Source organism: Triticum aestivum, chromosome 2D (assembly GCF_018294505.1).
Source record: "Triticum aestivum cultivar Chinese Spring chromosome 2D, IWGSC CS RefSeq v2.1, whole genome shotgun sequence".
Taxonomy (NCBI): domain Eukaryota; kingdom Viridiplantae; phylum Streptophyta; class Magnoliopsida; order Poales; family Poaceae; genus Triticum; species Triticum aestivum.
The window spans coordinates 188,961,678-188,979,766 of NC_057799.1; positions in this window are offsets into that span (position 1 = coordinate 188,961,678).

The window sequence follows — 18,089 nt, forward strand, 5'->3', positions numbered from 1 at the left end:
AGATTGCTAGCATGCAACTTAAAACCCAAATAAGTAAGGTGCAATGCCCCAATGATGATTTTTTTGTACTTCCCACATGGAAAGCTTGTCATTGTTTGTGTCTTCACGATGTTGGAAATAGAGAGGTAGGCCTCTATAGTGGAGACGGAAGAATTACTCGATATGTCCATGATGTTAAGACGCGTGCATTCTATCAATACGATGATGTTATTTTGCGAGTTGTTGGCCAAAACCAGCAACTTGGGCAAAGCAGGCAAGGTGGCTTGCTAAAAGCTCAGTTTCCTCTTAATAGGCACGAAGATAGGTCAATGCCTAGACATTTCTTTCATTGAGCATGCAACAACCCTCCTCGCAAAAATAAAATAAAACATGCCATGACCCACACTAATCAAGGCTACTACACTAAAATTATATATTACTTTTCTTATGTTGATGTCATAATTTATAAAATTGGGAGAGGGAGAAATCAAAAGGTTGTACATGATTTCTTCTAACTATGAGATGATATTTGATGAAAATTGATGGATGGGTATGATATACTAGATATTAAGGCCGAATCTACTAACAGCCCTGTTCAAGATCAGAATGGAATGCAATAAATCCATTTAGAAATGCAAAGCATCGGCTTCTTAGGATCTACTTAATTTTGCCATTTTTACATTAATTCCTAAGAAGCCGATGCTACTTCTATGAAGAATTTTACATAAATTAGCTTGTTTAACTATAGCTTAAAAATATTCACCAATTTTTTAACTCGTAGGGTTGGTACCATTTTGCAACGACCGACTACTAGTAACCAATCCACCTTTCTGAAAGATAGCTTCATTTCACAAAGTGTAGTTACTACACATGACGTGATGCATTCAGTCCCTTCTTCTAAAGAGCAACGACTGGTGCTTAAGTATAGATCATGCAAAGGCCTTTTACTTTGTCAACCTAGATTTCTTTGGAGAATTGTTACACTATATAGGATTTGGTGGTAAGTGGTGTTGGGTATCGTAGCATAATTTTAAAATTTTCCTACGCTTACCAAGATGCATCTATGGAGTGTACTAGCAACAAGGGGAAGGGAGTGCATCTACATACCCTTGTAGATCGCGAGCGGAAGCGTTCCAATGAACGTGGATGACGGAGTCGTACTCGCCGTGATCCAAATCACCGATGACCGAGTGCCGAACGGACGGCACCTCCGCGTTCAACACACGTATGGTGCAGCGACGTCTCCTCCTTCTTGATCCAGCAAGGGGGAAGGAGAGGTTGATGGAGATCCAGCAGCACGACGGCGTGGTGGTGGATGTAGCGGGTCTCCGGCAGGGCTTCGCCAAGCTTCTGCGAGAGAGAGAGAGAGGTGTTGCAGGGAGGAGGGAGGCGCCCAAGGCTGTAGGTTGCTGCCCTCCCTCCCCCCTTTATATAGGCCCCTGGGGGGTGCGCCGGCCCTGGGAGATGGGATCTCCAGGAGGGGGGGGGGCGGCGGCCAAGGGGGGAAGGGGTTGCCTTGCCACCCAAGGCAAGGGGGAAGCTCCCCCCTAGGGTTCCCAACCCTAGGCGCATGGGGGGAGGCCCAAGGGGGGCGCCCCAGCCCACTAAGGGCTGGTTCCCTTCCACTTTCAGCCCACGGGGCCCTCCGGGATAGGTGGCCCCACCCGGTGGACCCCCGGGACCCTTCCGGTGGTCCCGGTACAATACTGGTAACCCCCGAAACTTTCCCGGTGGCCGAAACTTGACTTCCTATATATAATTCTTCACCTCCGGACCATTCCGGAACCTATCGTGACGTCCGGGATCTCATCCGGGACTCCGAACAACTTTCGGGTTTCCGCATACATATATCTCTACAACCCTAGCGTCACCGGACCTTAAGTGTGTAGACCCTACGGGTTCGGGAGACATGCAGACATGACCGAGACGCCTCTCCGGTCAATAACCAACAGCGGGATCTGGATACCCATGTTGGCTCCCACATGTTCCACGATGATCTCATCGGATGAACCACGGTGTCGAGGATTCAATCAATCCGTATGCAATTCCCTTTGTCAATCGGTATGTGTAACACCCCGCATGTAACTTGCCATATTTGTAACTCCGACTCTTGCCATTTCCGGCTATGTGATATGTTTTTCCTCCGTTGCCGGGTTTTGTCTTTTGTTTTGTATTTTGTCATGTCATGCATTTTCTTATCATGTCATCATGTGCATTGCATTCGCATACGTGTTCGTCTCATGCATCCGAGCATTTTCCCCGTTGTCCGTTTTCCAATCCGGCGCTCCTACCTCCTCCGGTGCACCCCTCTTGTTTTCTTTCGTGTGCGTGTGTCAAACTTTCTCGGAATGGACCGAGGCTTGTCATGTGGTCTTATTACACCACCCGGAGACTACCGGTCAAGTTCCGTTCCATTCGGAGGTCGTTTGGTACTCCAACGGTTAACCGGGCCTCCGCAATGTCCTTTTGAGTGTCCAGCAAAACCCCCCTCTAAAACCAGCCCAAAACCCACCAAACTCTCTTCCATGCTCTAGGTCGTTCGATCACGATCGTGTGGGCGAAAACCGCACCTCATTTGGAGCCTCCTAGCTCCCTCTACCTATAAATATGTGGGCATCCCAAAATACAACAGCAGTCCATACCCTAGAAAAATCCCTCCGCGCCGCCGGACGCGTCCGCCCGCGCCAGACATCGTCCGCCGCCGCACCCCGTCCAGTCCGGAGCCGCCACGTGTCATCGCCGGCCTCCCTCCGCCGCGCCTCCCCACGTCCGCCGCCGGCCCGCGGGCCCGCGCGCCTCCCCACGTCCGCCGCCGGCCTCTTCCCTGCGCGCGCGCCGCCGCGCCCCGGTCACCGCCGTTGCCGCGCCTTGGGCCTCCGGCCGCCGCTCGCCGCCCCGCCGGCGACCGCCGCCCCCGCCGACCACCGCCGCCTCCGGCGCCCTTCCTCCCTTCGGGCCTCGCCTCCTCCTTCCCTCCGGCAAGCGCCGGCAGCCCGAGCCGGCGAGCTCCGGCCCCGATCCGATCGGGATCTGGTACGGTTGCGTGAGTTGACTTTTTCCCCGTGCCCTAATTTCTTCCAAGTCCCTAAATCTTTTCAGCATATGCACTTGTTCCCGATGCCGTAACTTTTTGCATGTAGCTTCGATTCGCGCGTATAATATGTCAAATTGTTCGTCTCGTGATGCTCTTCATTTTGTTCAATGCACCATGTTCATTAGAGGTCATCTTGATGCCCAAATCTTCATTGGAAGAGGGCTAGTTGCTGTTATTCTCTGGTTCTTAACAGAACTTGGAGATTTGTCATTTTTGTATCATTTATTCTGTGCACCTTTTGAGCATGAGCTCTACATGTGTTTTGAAGTATGCCATGCCATCTTTCCAGTGGTGTAGTCCATGTATTTTGGTGATCTCTGTGGTGACTAGCACAAGCATGCAAAGTAGGCCCCGTAATAATTCTGATTTCAGGGACTTAGTAATTTCTCCAAGTCTTTGTCTGCTGTAATTTTGTTGCCATGTAAACTTGATGCTACAGAGAGATCCATGCATATTTTGGAGATGTTCAGTAAGGATGTTTTGTAGCTATAGTTGTAATTGATCTATTCCTGCAATTTTGTGCAATTTTAGAGTACCGTAGCATGACTCAATCTTGCTCTACTGTTGCTATAAAATATTTCTGGCAGATTATTAACATGACATGCATTTTTGCCAAGCTTATTGTAGTTGATCCATACATGCTATGCAATTGTTCTTGCCATGGTTAGCTTCATATACATGCCATATTGTTGTAGGTGTGCTTGGTTTGTCATGCATTGCTCGGTACTGAGTGCATCAAGCTCACAAAGAGGCCTATATATTAATATTTCTGCCATGCTCTGTTTTCTGCTAAGTCTGAAACCTGATAACGAAACTTGCTATGTTTACATGCTTGCCATCATATCTTATGGTACTTTTTGGCTTATGGTCAGTAAGGGACTTTTGTCATGTGCATTTAGTAGAACACTACCATGCCTTGTCTTGCTATGTTAAGTTCCTGTAGCATGTTGATTTCGTGCTCTGAACATTGCTACCTGATGCTGTTTTCTGCCATGTCCAGTTTTTCACCAAGTCTGTGAACCTGTAATCTTTTGCACTTTTGCCATGCTTGTTTGAGCTTGATATGTTGTGAACTAGCAGTAGCTCAGTGTTCATCTTTTGTCAAGCATCTCCTGTAGTTCACTTCCATGTGCTTTGTTGCTATGTTGGGGTGCTGTAGCATTGTTACTTGTTGCATTTTAAGTGCTATCATGCTGTTAATCGCAGATTCGTGTCATTCTTGTTTTGCTTGCCATTTGCAAACCGTGCATCCGATTCCGGTGATCTTTATATCGATTTCGACCGAAATCATCTCATCTTTCCAGTGGCATGTTTGGTTTTCCAAGTTACTGCCATGTTCATCATTTTCCTTCCGGAGCACGCATATGCATCGCATATCATATATTGCATATCATACATGTTTTGCATCATATTGCTTGCGCATTCCTCGTTGTTGATTGTGGTTCCGTTTGCTTGTGTTCTTGTCTTGGGTAGAGCCGGGAGACGAGTTCGTGAACGAGGAACCTGTCGAGTACGCTTACGAGGATCAAGCTTTCGACAACTCTGAGAATCTTGCAGGCAAGATGACCACCCCTCGAAATCACTTCTATCTTTGCTATGCTAGTTGTTCGCTCTATTGCCATGCTCGCTACCTATCTTTTGCTATATCATGTCTCCCATTTTAGCCATGTCAGCCCTAACCATCCTCTCCTAGCAAACCGTTGTTTTGGCTAAGTTACCGCTTTTGCTCAGCCCCTCTTATAGCGTTGCTAGTTGCAGGTGAAGTTGAAGTTTGTTCCATGTCGGAACATGGATATGTTGGGATATCACAATATCTCTTATTTAATTAATGCATCTATATATTTGGTAAAGGGTGGAAGGCTCGGCCTTATGCCTGGTGTTTTGTTCCACTCTTGCCGCCCTAGTTAATGTTATACCGGGATTATGTTCCTTGAGTTTGCGTTCCTTACGCGGTCGGGTGATTTATGGGACCCCCTTGACAGTTCGCCTTGAATAAAACTCCTCCAGCAAGGCCCAACCTTGGTTTTACCATTTGCGACCTATACCTTTTTCCCCCGGGTTTTCTAGAGCCCGAGGGTCATCTTTATTTTAAACCCCCGGGCCAGTGCTCCTCTGAGTATTGGTCCAAACTGTCAGTCGCCGGTGGCCACCAGGGGCAACTCTGGACTGGCCTATCGGAAGCTTGGACAATCCGGTGTGCCCTGAGAACGAGATATGTGCAGCTCCTATCGGGATTTGTCGGCACATTCGGGCGGCTTTGCTGGTCTTGTTTTACCATTGTCGAGATGTTTTGTAAACCGGGATTCCGAGACTGATCAGGTCTTTCCGGGAGAAGGTTTATCCTTCGTTGACCGTGAGAGCTTATGATGGGCTAAGTTGGGACACCCCTGCAGGGTATTATCTTTCGAAAGCCGTGCCCGCGGTTATGAGGCAGATGGGAATTTGTTAATGTCCGGTTGTAGATAACTTGTCACTTGACCCAAGTAAAATACATCAACTGCGTGTGTAGCCGTGATGGTCTCTTCTCGGCGGAGTCCGGGAAGTGAACACGGTCTGTGTTATGTATGACGTAAGTAGGTGTTCAGGACCTCTTCTTGGTCATTGCTAGATGACGTCCGTTCCGTTGCTTCTCTTCTCGCTCTCATTTGCGCAAGTTAGCCACCATATATGCTTTTGCCGCTGCAGCTCCACCTCTTTGCACCATTCCCCCCTTTAAGCTTAAATAGTCTTGATCTCGCGGGTGTGAGATTGCTGAGTCCCCGTGACTCACAGATTCTACCAAAACAGTTGCAGGTGCCGACGATGCCAGTGCAGATGATGGCGTCGATCTCAAGTGGGAGTTCGACGAGGAACGTGGTCGTTACTATGTGTCTTTTCCTGATGATCAGTAGTGGAGCCCAGTTGGGACGATCAGGGATCTAGCATTTGGGGTTGTCTTATTTTCATCTGGATTTTGACCGTAGCCGGTCTATATGATTGTATTTTGGATGATGTATGATGATATTTATGTATTATGTGAAGTGGCGATTGTAAGCCAACTCTTTATCCCATTCTTGTTCATTACATGGGATTGTGTGAAGATGACCCTTCTTGCGACAAAACCACTATGCGGTTATGCCTCTAAGTCGTGCCTCGACACGTGGGAGATATAGCCGCATCGTGGGCGTTACAGTATGTTACTTGCCCGAGATTCAATCGTCGGTATCCCAATACCTTGTTCAATCTCGTTACCGGCAAGTCTCTTTACTCGTACCGCAATGCATGATCCCGTGACTAACGCCTTAGTCACATTGAGCTCATTATGATGATGCATTACCGAGTGGGCCCAGAGATACCTCTCCATCACACGGAGTGACAAATCCCAGTCTCGATCCATGCCAACCCAACAGACACTTTCGGAGATACCCGTAGTGCACCTTTATAGTCACCCAGTTACGTTGTGACGTTTGGCACACACAAAGCACTCCTACGGTATCCGGGAGTTGCACGATCTCATGGTCTAAGGAAAAGATACTTGACATTGGAAAAGCTCTAGCAAACAAAACTACACGATCTTTTATGCTATGCTTAGGATTGGGTCTTGTCCATCACATCATTCTCCTAATGATGTGATCCCGTTATCAATGACATCCAATGTCCATAGTCAGGAAACCATGACTATCTGTTGATCAACGAGCTAGTCAACTAGAGGCTTACTAGGGACACTTTGTGGTCTATGTATTCACACATGTATTATGATTTCCGGACAATACAATTATAGCATGAACAATAGACAATTATCATGAACAAAGAAATATAATAATAACCATTTATTATTGCCTCTAGGGCATATTTCCAACAGTCTCCCACTTGCACTAGAGTCAATAATCTAGTTACATTGTGATGAATCGAACACCCATTGCGTCCTGGTGTTGATCATGTTTTGCCCTAGGGAGAGGTTTAGTCAACGGATCTGCTACATTCAGGTCCGTGTGTACTTTACAAATACCTATGTCTCCATTTTGAACACTTTCACGAATGGAGTTGAAGCGACGCTTGATATGCCTGGTCTTCCTGTGAAACCTGGGCTCCTTCGCAAGGGCAATAGCTCCAGTGTTGTCACAGAAGAGAGTCATTGGGCCCGACGCATTGGGAATCACCCCTAGGTCGGTAATGAACTCCTTCATCCAGACTGCTTCCTGTGCTGCCTCCGAGGCTGCCATGTACTCCGCTTCACATGTAGATCCCGCCACGACGCTTTGCTTGCAACTGCACCAGCTTACTGCTCCTCCATTCAAAAGATACACGTATCCAGTCTGTGACTTCAAGTCATCCAGATCTGTGTCGAAGCTAGCGTCGACGTAACCCTTTACGACGAGCTCTTCGTCACCTCCATAAACGAGAAACATATCCTTAGTCCTCTTCAGGTACTTCAGGATATTCTTGACCGCTGTCCAGTGTTCCTTGCCGGGATTACTTTGGTACCTTCCTACCAAACTTACGGCAAGGTTTACATCAGGTCTGGTACACAGCATGGCATACATAATAGACCCTATGGCCGAGGCATAGGGGATGACACTCATCTCTTCTATATCTTCTGCCGTGGTCGGGCATTGAGCCGTGCTCAATTGCACACCTTGCAATACAGGCAAGAACCCCTTCTTGTACTGATCCATACTAAACTTCTTCAATATCTTGTCAAGGTATGTACTCTGTGAAAGACCAATGAGGCGTCTTGATCTATCTCTATAGATCTTGATGCCTAATATATAAGCAGCTTCTCCAAGGTCCTTCATTGAAAAACACTTATTCAAATAGGCCTTTATACTTTCCAAGAATTCTACATCATTTCCCATCAATAGTATGTCATCCACATATAATATGAGAAATGCTACAGAGCTCCCACTCACTTTCTTGTAAACACAGGCTTCTCCATAAGTCTGTGTAAACCCAAACGCTTTGATCATCTCATCAAAGCGAATGTTCCAACTCCGAGATGCTTGCACCAGCCCATAGATTGAGCGCTGGAGCTTGCACACTTTGTTAGCATTTTTAGGATCGAAAAAACCTTCCGGTTGCATCATATACAACTCTTCCTTAAGGAAGCCGTTAAGGAATGCCGTTTTGACGTCCATCTGCCATATCTCATAATCATAGTATGCGGCAATTGCTAACATGATTCGGACGGACTTCAGCTACGCTACTGGTGAGAAAGTCTCATCGTAGTCAACCCCTTGAACTTGTCGATAACCCTTAGCGACAAGTCGAGCTTTGTAGATGGTCACATTACCATCCGCGTCCGTCTTTTTCTTAAAGATCCATTTGTATTCTATGGCTCGCCGCTCATCGGGCAAGTTAGTCAAAGTCCATACTTTGTTTTCATACATGGATTCTATCTCGGATTTCATGGCTTCTAGCCATTTGTCGGAATCCGGGCCCGCCATCGCTTCTTCATAGTTCGAAGGTTCACCGTTGTCTAACAACATGATTTCCAGGACAGGGTTGCCGTACCACTCTGGTGCGGAACGTGTCCTTGTGGACCTATGAAGTTCAGTAACTTGATCCGAAGCTTCATGATCATCATCATTAACTTCCTCCCCAGTCGGTGTAGGCACCACAGGAACACTTTCCCGCGCTGCGCTACTTTCCGGTTCGGAAGGGGTGACTATCACCTCATCAAGTTCCACTTTCCTCCCACTCAATTCTTTCGAGAGAAACTCCTTCTTCAGAAAGGACCCGTTCCTGGCAACGAAGATCTTGCCTTCGGATCTGAGGTAGAAGGTATACCCAATGGTTTCCTTAGGGTATCCTATGAAGACGCATTTTTTTGACTTGGGTTCGAGCTTTTCAGGTTGAAGTTTCTTCACATAAGCATCGCATCCCCAAACTTTTAGAAACGACAGCTTAGGTTTCTTCCCAAAACCATAATTCATACGGTGTCGTCTCAACGGATTTCGACGGAGCCCTATTTAAAGTGAATGCGGCAGTCTCTAAAGCATAGCCCCAAAATGAGAGCGGTAAATCGGTAAGAGACATCATAGATCTCACCATATCCAATAGAGTGCGATTACGACGTTCTGACACACCATTTCTCTGAGGTGTTCCAGGCGGCGTGAGTTGTGAAACTATTCCACATTTCCTTAAGTGTGTACCAAATTCGTGACTTAAATATTCTCCACCACGATCTGATCGTAAGAATTTTATTTTCCTCTCACGTTGATTCTCAACTTCACTCTGAAATTCCTTGAACTTTTCAAAGGTTTCAGACTTGTGTTTCATTAGGTAAACATACCCATATCTACTTAAGTCATCAGTGAGAGTGAGAACATAACGATATCCTCCGCGAGCCTCAACACTCATTGGACCACACACATCGGTATGTATGATTTCCAATAAGTTGGTTGCTCGCTCCATTATTCCGGAGAACGGAGTCTTGGTCATCTTACCCATGAGGCATGGTTCGCACGTGTCAAATGATTCGTAATCAAGAGACTCCAAAAGTCCATCTGCATGGAGCTTCTTCATGCGCTTGACACCAATGTGACCAAGGCGGCAGTGCCACAAGTATGTGGGACTATCGTTATCAACTTTACATCTTTTGGTATTCACACTATGAACATGTGTAACATCACATTCGAGATTCATCAAAAATAATCATTGACCAGCGGGGCATGACCATAGAACATATCTCTCAAATAAATAGAACAACCATTATTCTCAGATTTAAATGAGTAGCCATCTCGAATTAAATGAGATCCAGATACAATGTTCATGCTCAAAGCTGGCACTAAATAACAATTATTGAGGTTTAAAACTAATCCCGTGGGTAGATGCAGAGGTAGCGTGCCGACGGCGATCACATCGACCTTGGAACCATTCCCGACGCGCATCGTCACCTCGTCCTTTGCCGGTCTCCGTTTATTCCGTAGTTCCTACTTTGAGTTACAAATATGAGCAACCGCACCGGTATCAAATACCCAGGAGCTACTACGAGTACTGGTAAGGTACACATCAATTACTTGTATATCACATATACCTTGGGTATTGCCGGCCTTCTTCTTGTCCGCTAAATATTTGGGGCAGTTCCGCTTCCAGTGACCACTTCCCTTGCAATAAAAGCACTCAGTCCCGGGCTTGGGTCCATTCTTTGACTTCTTCCTAGTAACTGGTTTACCGGGCGCGGCAACTCCCTTGCCGTCCTTCTTGAAGTTCATCTTACCCTTGCCCTTCTTGAACGTGGTGTTTTTATTCACCATCAACACTTGATGTTCTTTTCTGATCTCCCCTTCCGCTGATTTCAGCATTGAATATACCTCGGGAATGGTCTTTTCCATCCCCTGCATATTGTAGTTCATCACAAAGCTCTTGTAGCTTGGTGGAAGCGACTGGAGGATTCTGTCAATGACCGCGTCATCCGGGAGATTAACTCCCAGCTGAGACAAGCGGTTGTGCAACCCAGATATTCTGAGTATGTGCTCACTAACAGAACTATTCTCCTCCATTTTACAGCTGAAGAACTTGTCGGAGACGTCATATCTCTCGACTCGGGCATGAGCTTGAAAAACCAGTTTCAGCTCCTCGAACATCTCATATGCTCCATGTTTCTCAAAACGCTTTTGGAGACCCGGTTCTAAGCTGTAAAGCATGCCGCACTAAACGAGGGAGTAATCATCAGCACGTGATTGCCAAGCGTTCATAACGTCTTGGTTCTGTGGGATTGGTGCATCACCTAGCGGTGCTTCTAAGACATAATCTTTCTTGGCTACTATGAGGATGAGCCTCAGATTCCGGACCCAGTCCGTATAGTTGCTGCCATCATCTTTCACCTTGGTTTTCTCTAGGAACGCGTTGAAATTGAGGACAACGTTGGCCATTTGATCTACGATACATAGTGTAAAGATTTTAGACTAAGTTCATGATAATTAAGTTCATCTAATCAAATTATTTAATGAACTCCCACTCAAATAGACATCCCTCTCGTCATCTGAGTGAAACATGATCCGAGCTTAACTAGGCCGTGTCCGATCATCACGTGAGACGGACTAGTCAAGATCGGTGAACATCTCCATGTTGATCGTATCTTCTATACGACTCATGCTCGACCTTTCGGTCCTCCGTGTTCCGAGGCCATGTATGTACATGCTAGGCTCGTCAAGTCAACCTAAGTGTATTGCGTGTGTTCCGAGGCCATGTCTGTACATGCTAGGCTCGTCAACACCCGTTGTATTCGAACGTTAGAATCTATCACACCCGATCATCACGTGGTGCTTCGAAACAACGAACCTTCGCAACGGTGCACAGTTAGGGTGAACACTTTCTTGAAATTATTATAAGGGATCATCCTACTTGCTACCGTCGTTCTACGCAAATAAGATGCAAAAACATGATAAACATCACATGCAATCAAATAGTGACATGATATGGCCAATATCATTATGCTCCTTTGATCTCCATCTTCGGGGCACCATGATCATCTTTGTCACCGGCATGACACCATGATCTCCATCATCATGATCTCCATCATTGTGTCTTCATGAAGTCGTCACGCCAACGATTACTTCTACTTCTATGGCTAACGCATTTAGCAATAAAGTAAAGTAATTTACATGGCATTATTCAATGACACGCAGGTCATACAAAATAATAAATACAACTCCTATGGCTCCTGCCGGTTGTCATACTCATCGACATGCAAGTCGTGATTCCTATTACAAGAATATGATCAATCTCATACATCACATATATCATTCATCACATCTTCTGGCCATATCACATCACATAGCACTTGCTGCAAAAACAAGTTAGACGTCCTCTAATTGTTGTTGCAAGTTTTTTTACGTGGTTTGTAGGTTTCTAGCAAGAACGTTTCTTACCTATGTATGACCACAACGTGATTTGCCAATTTCTATTTACCCTTCATAAGGACCCTTTTCATCGAATCCGTTCCGACTAAAGTAGGAGAGACAGACACCCGCTAGCCACCTTATGCATCTAGTGCATGTCAGTCGGTGGAACCTGTCTCACGTAAGTGTACGTGTAAGGTCGGTCCGGGCCGCTTCATCCTACAATACCGCCGAAACAAGAAAAAACTAATAGCGGCAAGAAGAATTGGCAAACTCAACGCCCACAACTGCTTTGTGTTCTATTCGTGCATAGTAACTACGCATAGACCTGGCTCTGATACCACTGTTGGGTATCGTAGCATAATTTTAAAATTTTCCTACGCTCACCAAGATGCATCTATGGAGTGTACTAGCAACGAGGGGAAGGGAGTGCATCTACATACCCTTGTAGATCGCGAGCGGAAGCGTTCCAATGAACGTGGATGACGGAGTCGTACTCGCCGTGATCCAAATCACCGATGACCGAGTGCCGAACGGACGGCACCTTCGCGTTCAACACACGTACGGTGCAGCGACGTCTTCTCCTTCTTGATCCAGCAAGGGGGAAGGAGAGGTTGATGGAGATCCAGCAGCACGACGGCGTGGTGGTGGATGTAGCGGGTCTCCGGCAGGGCTTCGCCAAGCTTCTGCGAGATAGAGAGAGGTGTTGCAGGGGAGGAGGGAGGCGCCCAAGGCTGTAGGTTGCTGCCCTCCCTCCCCCCTTTATATAGGCCCCTGGGGGGGTGCGCCGGCCCTGGGTGATGGGATCTCCAAGGGGGGGCGGCGGCCAAGGGGGGAAGGGGTTGCCTTGCCCCCCAAGGCAAGGGGGAAGCTCCCCCCTAGGGTTCCCAACCCTAGGCGCATGGGGGGAGGCCCAAGGGGGGCGCCCCAGCCCACTAAGGGCTGGTTCCCTTCCACTTTCAGCCCACGGGGCCCTCCAGGATAGGTGGCCCCACCCGGTGGACCCCCGGGACCCTTCCGGTGGTCCCGGTACAATACCGGTAACCCTCGAAACTTTCCCGGTGGCCGATTGACTTCCTATATATAATTCTTCACCTCCGGGATCTCATCCGGGACTCCGAACAACTTTCGGGTTTCCGCATACATATATCTCTACAACCCTAGCGTCACCGGACATTAAGTGTGTAGACCCTACGGGTTCGGGACACATGCAGACATGACCGAGACGCCTCTCCGGTCAATAACCAACAGCGGGATCTGGATACCCATGTTGGCTCCCACATGTTCCACGATGATCTCATCGGATGAACCACGGTGTCGAGGATTCAATCAATCCGTATGCAATTCCCTTTGTCAATCGGTATGTGTAACACCCCGCATGTAACTTGCCATATTTGTAACTCCGACTCTTGCCATTTCCGGCTATGTGATATGTTTTTCCCTCCGTTGTCGGGTTTTGTCTTTCGTTTTGTATTTTGTCATGTCATGCATTTTCATATCATGTCATCATGTGCATTGCATTCGCATACGTGTTCGTCTCATGCATCCGAGCATTTTCCCCGTTGTCCGTTTTCCAATCCGGCGCTCCTACCTCCTCCGGTGCACCCCTCTTGTTTTCTTTCGTGTGCGTGTGTCAAACTTTCTCGGAATGGACCGAGGCTTGTCATGTGGTCTTATTACACCACCCGGAGACTACCGGTCAAGTTTCGTTCCATTCGGAGGTCGTTTGGTACTCCAACGGTTAACCGGGCCTCCGCAATGTCCTTTTGAGTGTCCAGAAAAACCCCCCTCTAAAACCAGCCCAAAACCCACCAAACTCTCTTCCATGCTCTAGGTCGTTCGATCACGATCGTGTGGGCGAAAACCGCACCTCATTTGGAGCCTCCTAGCTCCCCCTACCTATAAATATGTGGGCATCCCGAAATACAACAGCAGTCCATACCCTAGAAAAATCCCTCCGCGCCGCCGGACGCGTCCGCCCGCGCCGGACATCGTCCGCCGCCGCACCCCGTCCAGTCCGGAGCCGCCACGTGTCATCGCCGGCCTCCCTCCGCCGCGGCCCGCCAGGCCCGCCGCCGGCCCGCGGGCCCGCGCGCCTCCCCACGTCCGATGCAAAATGGACGTATCAACTCCCCCATGCTTAGACCTCGCTTGTCCTCAAGCGGAAGCCGATAACGAGAAATATGTCCACATGTTTAGAGATAGAGGTGTCGATAAAATAAAATACGGACATGAGGGCATCATGATCAATCTTATAACAGCAACATTTATAAATATTGTCATATGATTTCTTACGATAAAGTAACAATCCACTCACAATGTCAAGTATGAATCGGAAACTTCATTGAAAACTAACAAACTATAATCTCGGTCATTGAAGCAATTGGAATTTATCATAACATCGGAAAGAGTCTATGTAAGAGCTTTTCAGCAAGTCCACATACTCAACTATCATTTAGTCTTTCACAATTGCTAACACTCACGCAATAGTTATGGGTATGGAGTTTTAATCGGACACAGAGAAAGATAGGGGCTTACAGTTTCGCCTCCCAACCTTTTACCTCAAGGGTAATGTCAACAATAATAGTTCATGATGACTTACATCCAATTAGATATATATATCAGGATCTTTCCAACACAATGTGCTTGCCAAAGGATAAAATGTAAAAAAGGAAATGTGAAGATCACCATGACTCTTGTATAAGGTATAAGACAAGAATAAAAGATAGCACCTTCGCAGAGGGGAGCAGAGGTTGTCATGTGCTTTTATGGTTGGATGCACAAAATCTTAATGCGAAAGAACGTCACTTTATATTGCCACTTGTGATATGGACCTTTATTATGCAGTCCGTCTCTTTTATTTCTTCCACATCGCAAGATCGTATAAAGCTTATTTTCTCCACACTAATAAATCATACGTATTTAGAGAGCAATTTTTATTACATGCAACAATGACAACTTACTTGAAGGATCTTACTCAATCCATAGGTAGATATGGTGGACTCTCATGGCAAAACTGGGTTTACGGGTATTTGGAAGCATAAGTAGTATCTCTACTTGGTGCAACGGATTGGCTAGCATGAGGGAGAAAGGCAAGCTCAACATGTTGGATGATCCATGACAATATACTTTATTTCGGATATAAGAAAACATAACCCATTATGTTGTCTTCCTTGTCCAACATCAACTCTTTAGCATGTAATATTTTAATGAGTGCTCACAATCATAAAAGATGTCCAAGATAGTATATTTGTATGTGAAAAACCTCTCTTTCTTTATTACTTCCTATTAATTTCAACGATGACCAAAACTATGTTTGTCAACTCGCAACAACTTTTATTCATCATACTCTTTATATGTGAAGTCATTACTCTCCATAAGATCAATATGATCTCTTTATTTCTTTTTATTCTTTCTTTTTCTTTTATTCCCTCATGATCATAGCAAGATAATCAAGCCCTTGACTCAACACTAATCTTTATTATGTATAGCTCATGGACTCGATTACATAGAGGGATCATAAAGCAAAACTCAAAACTAGATCATACTAAACTTTATTCTACTTGATCAAGATATTACCAAAGGATCGAACTAAGAAAAATGGTAAATATAGGAGTGTGATGGTGATACGATACCGGGCACCTCCCCCAAGCTTGGCAGTTGCCAAGGGGAGTGCCCATACCCATATGATTATATCTCTTTCCTCGGAGGTGGTGATGATGGAGTTGTTGATGATGTAGGCTTATCGTCCATCTTCCAAGGCATAGGCTCACCATCATAGAAGGATGATCGAGTCTCCGGGATCCTCAAATCTGCAGCCAAACTCATCCTCTTGAATCTATATTCATACTCACAGTTTTGGTTTTGCAGGTCATAGATCTGGGCCTGGAGGTGCTCGATTTTCTCGTGGAGCTTGAAGATAGCCTCCCCAATGTTCTTGGCGTGAAGCTTGTGGTTGTTGGTGAACTCCGTGATCATTATGTTATTGGCGTCGAGTCCACGTTCCACCATCTCTTGGCACTTGAAAACTTGTTGCTCTATTCCCTCGAGCCTTGTCTCCACGCTTCCGATCCTCCTTGGCCCCTCAACATCGCGGATGTGCAGCAACCCCTCACGCATCTTAATGGTTTGAGGATGTTGCAGCACCTCCGCGAGGTAGAGATTGATGACCTTCTTGAAGAACTTGTCCTTGGGGGCGCTTGGAGACGTCATGGTGATCTAGATCTGTCAGAAAAACAGCTCGAAACGAAAACAGAGGATATTTGCGTGATACGGTGCTCAAAACCTTCGGGAGATTATATAATGAATTTTTACCGACCAAAAGAAGTATCATGCAAGAAAACGGAGTCCAGAGAGCACACGAGGTGCCCACGAGGCAAGGGGGCGCGCCCAGGGGGTAGGGCGCGCCCTCCACCCTCGTGGACGCCTCGTGTCCTTACCGGACTACTTCTTATTTTCCTATTTTCTTAAATAATCCAAAATGGAGAGAAATTACCATTAGAACTATTTTGGAGTCGGTTTACTTACCGTACCACGTACCTATTCCTTTTCGGAGTCTGAAACGTTCTGGAAAGTGTCCCTTATATACTCCTCCGGGGTTACGGTTTTAATAACATTAGTTTCAACATTTATTGGGTTACCTGAGATATAATGCTTGATTCTTTGACTGATCACCATTCTTCGGATTTGTGCCTTCGAAGTTGTTGATTTTTATGGCACCGGAACGATAGACCTCCTCGATAACATAAGGCCCTTCCCATTTAGAGAGAAGTTTTCCTGCAAAAAATCTCAAACGAGAGTTGAATAGCAACACATAATCACCTACATTAAACTCACGCTTTTGTATCCTTTTGTCATGGCATCTTTTAACGTTTTCTTTAAACAGTTTGGCATTCTCATAGGCCTGGGTTCTCCATTCATCAAGTGAGCTAATGTCAAATAGCCTCTTCTCACCGGCAAGTTTAAAATCATAGTTGAGCTCTTTAATGGCCCAATATGCCTTATGTTCTAGTTCGAGAGGTAAGTGACATGCTTTTCCATAAACCATTTTATACGGAGACATACCCATAGGATTTTTATATGCAGTTCTATAGGCCCATAAAGCATCATCAAGTTTCTTGGACCAATTCTTTCGGGACCTATTAACAGTCTTTTACAAAATTAATTTGAGCTCTCTATTACTCAATTCTACATGACCACTGGACTGTGGGTGGTATGGAGATGCAATTCTATGATTAACATCATACTTAGCAAGCATTTTATGAAAAGCATCATGAATAAAATGTGAACCACCATCAGTCATTAAGTATCTAGGGACTCCAAACCTCGGAAGAATAACTTCTTTAAGCATCTTAATAGAGGTGTTATGATCAGCACTACTAGTTGAAATAGCTTCTACCCACTTAGTAACGTAATCAACAGCAACTAAAATATGTGTATAGCCATTAGAGGAAGGAAACGGTCCCATATAATCAAAGCCCCAAACGTCAAATGGTTCAATAACAAGTGAATAATTCATAGGCATTTCTTGACGTCTACTAATATTACCAATTCTTTGACATTCATCACAAGACAAGACAAACTTACGAGCATCCTTGAAGAGAGTAGGCCAATAAAACCCGGATTGCAATACCTTATGTGCAGTTCTATCTCCAGCGTGGTGTCCTCCATAAGCCTCGGAGTGACACTTGCGTAGGATCTGTTCCTGTTCATGCTCAGTACACAACGTCTAATAACACCATCTACTCCTTTATAAAGATGTAGGTCATCCCAGAAGTAATGTCTTAAATCATAGAAAAACTTTTTATTTTGTTGGTATGTGAAACTAGGTGGTATAAATTTAGCAACAATGTAATTAGCGTAATCAGTGCTACCTCTTGAGCACTGCGTTGGTTTTCCCTTGAAGAGGAAAGGGTGATGCAGCAAAGTAGCGTAAGTATTTCCCTCAGTTTTTGAGAACCAAGCTATCAATCCAGTAGGAGATCATGCACAAGTCCCACGCACCTACACAAACAAATAAGAACCTCGCAACCAACGCGATAAAGGGCTTGTCAATCCCTTCACGGTCACTTACGAGAGTGAGATATGATATATATGATAAGATAATATTTTTGGTATTTTTATGATAAAGATGCAAAGTAAAATAAACGGCAATAAAAATAGCTAAGTGTTGGAAGATTAATATGATAGAAAAT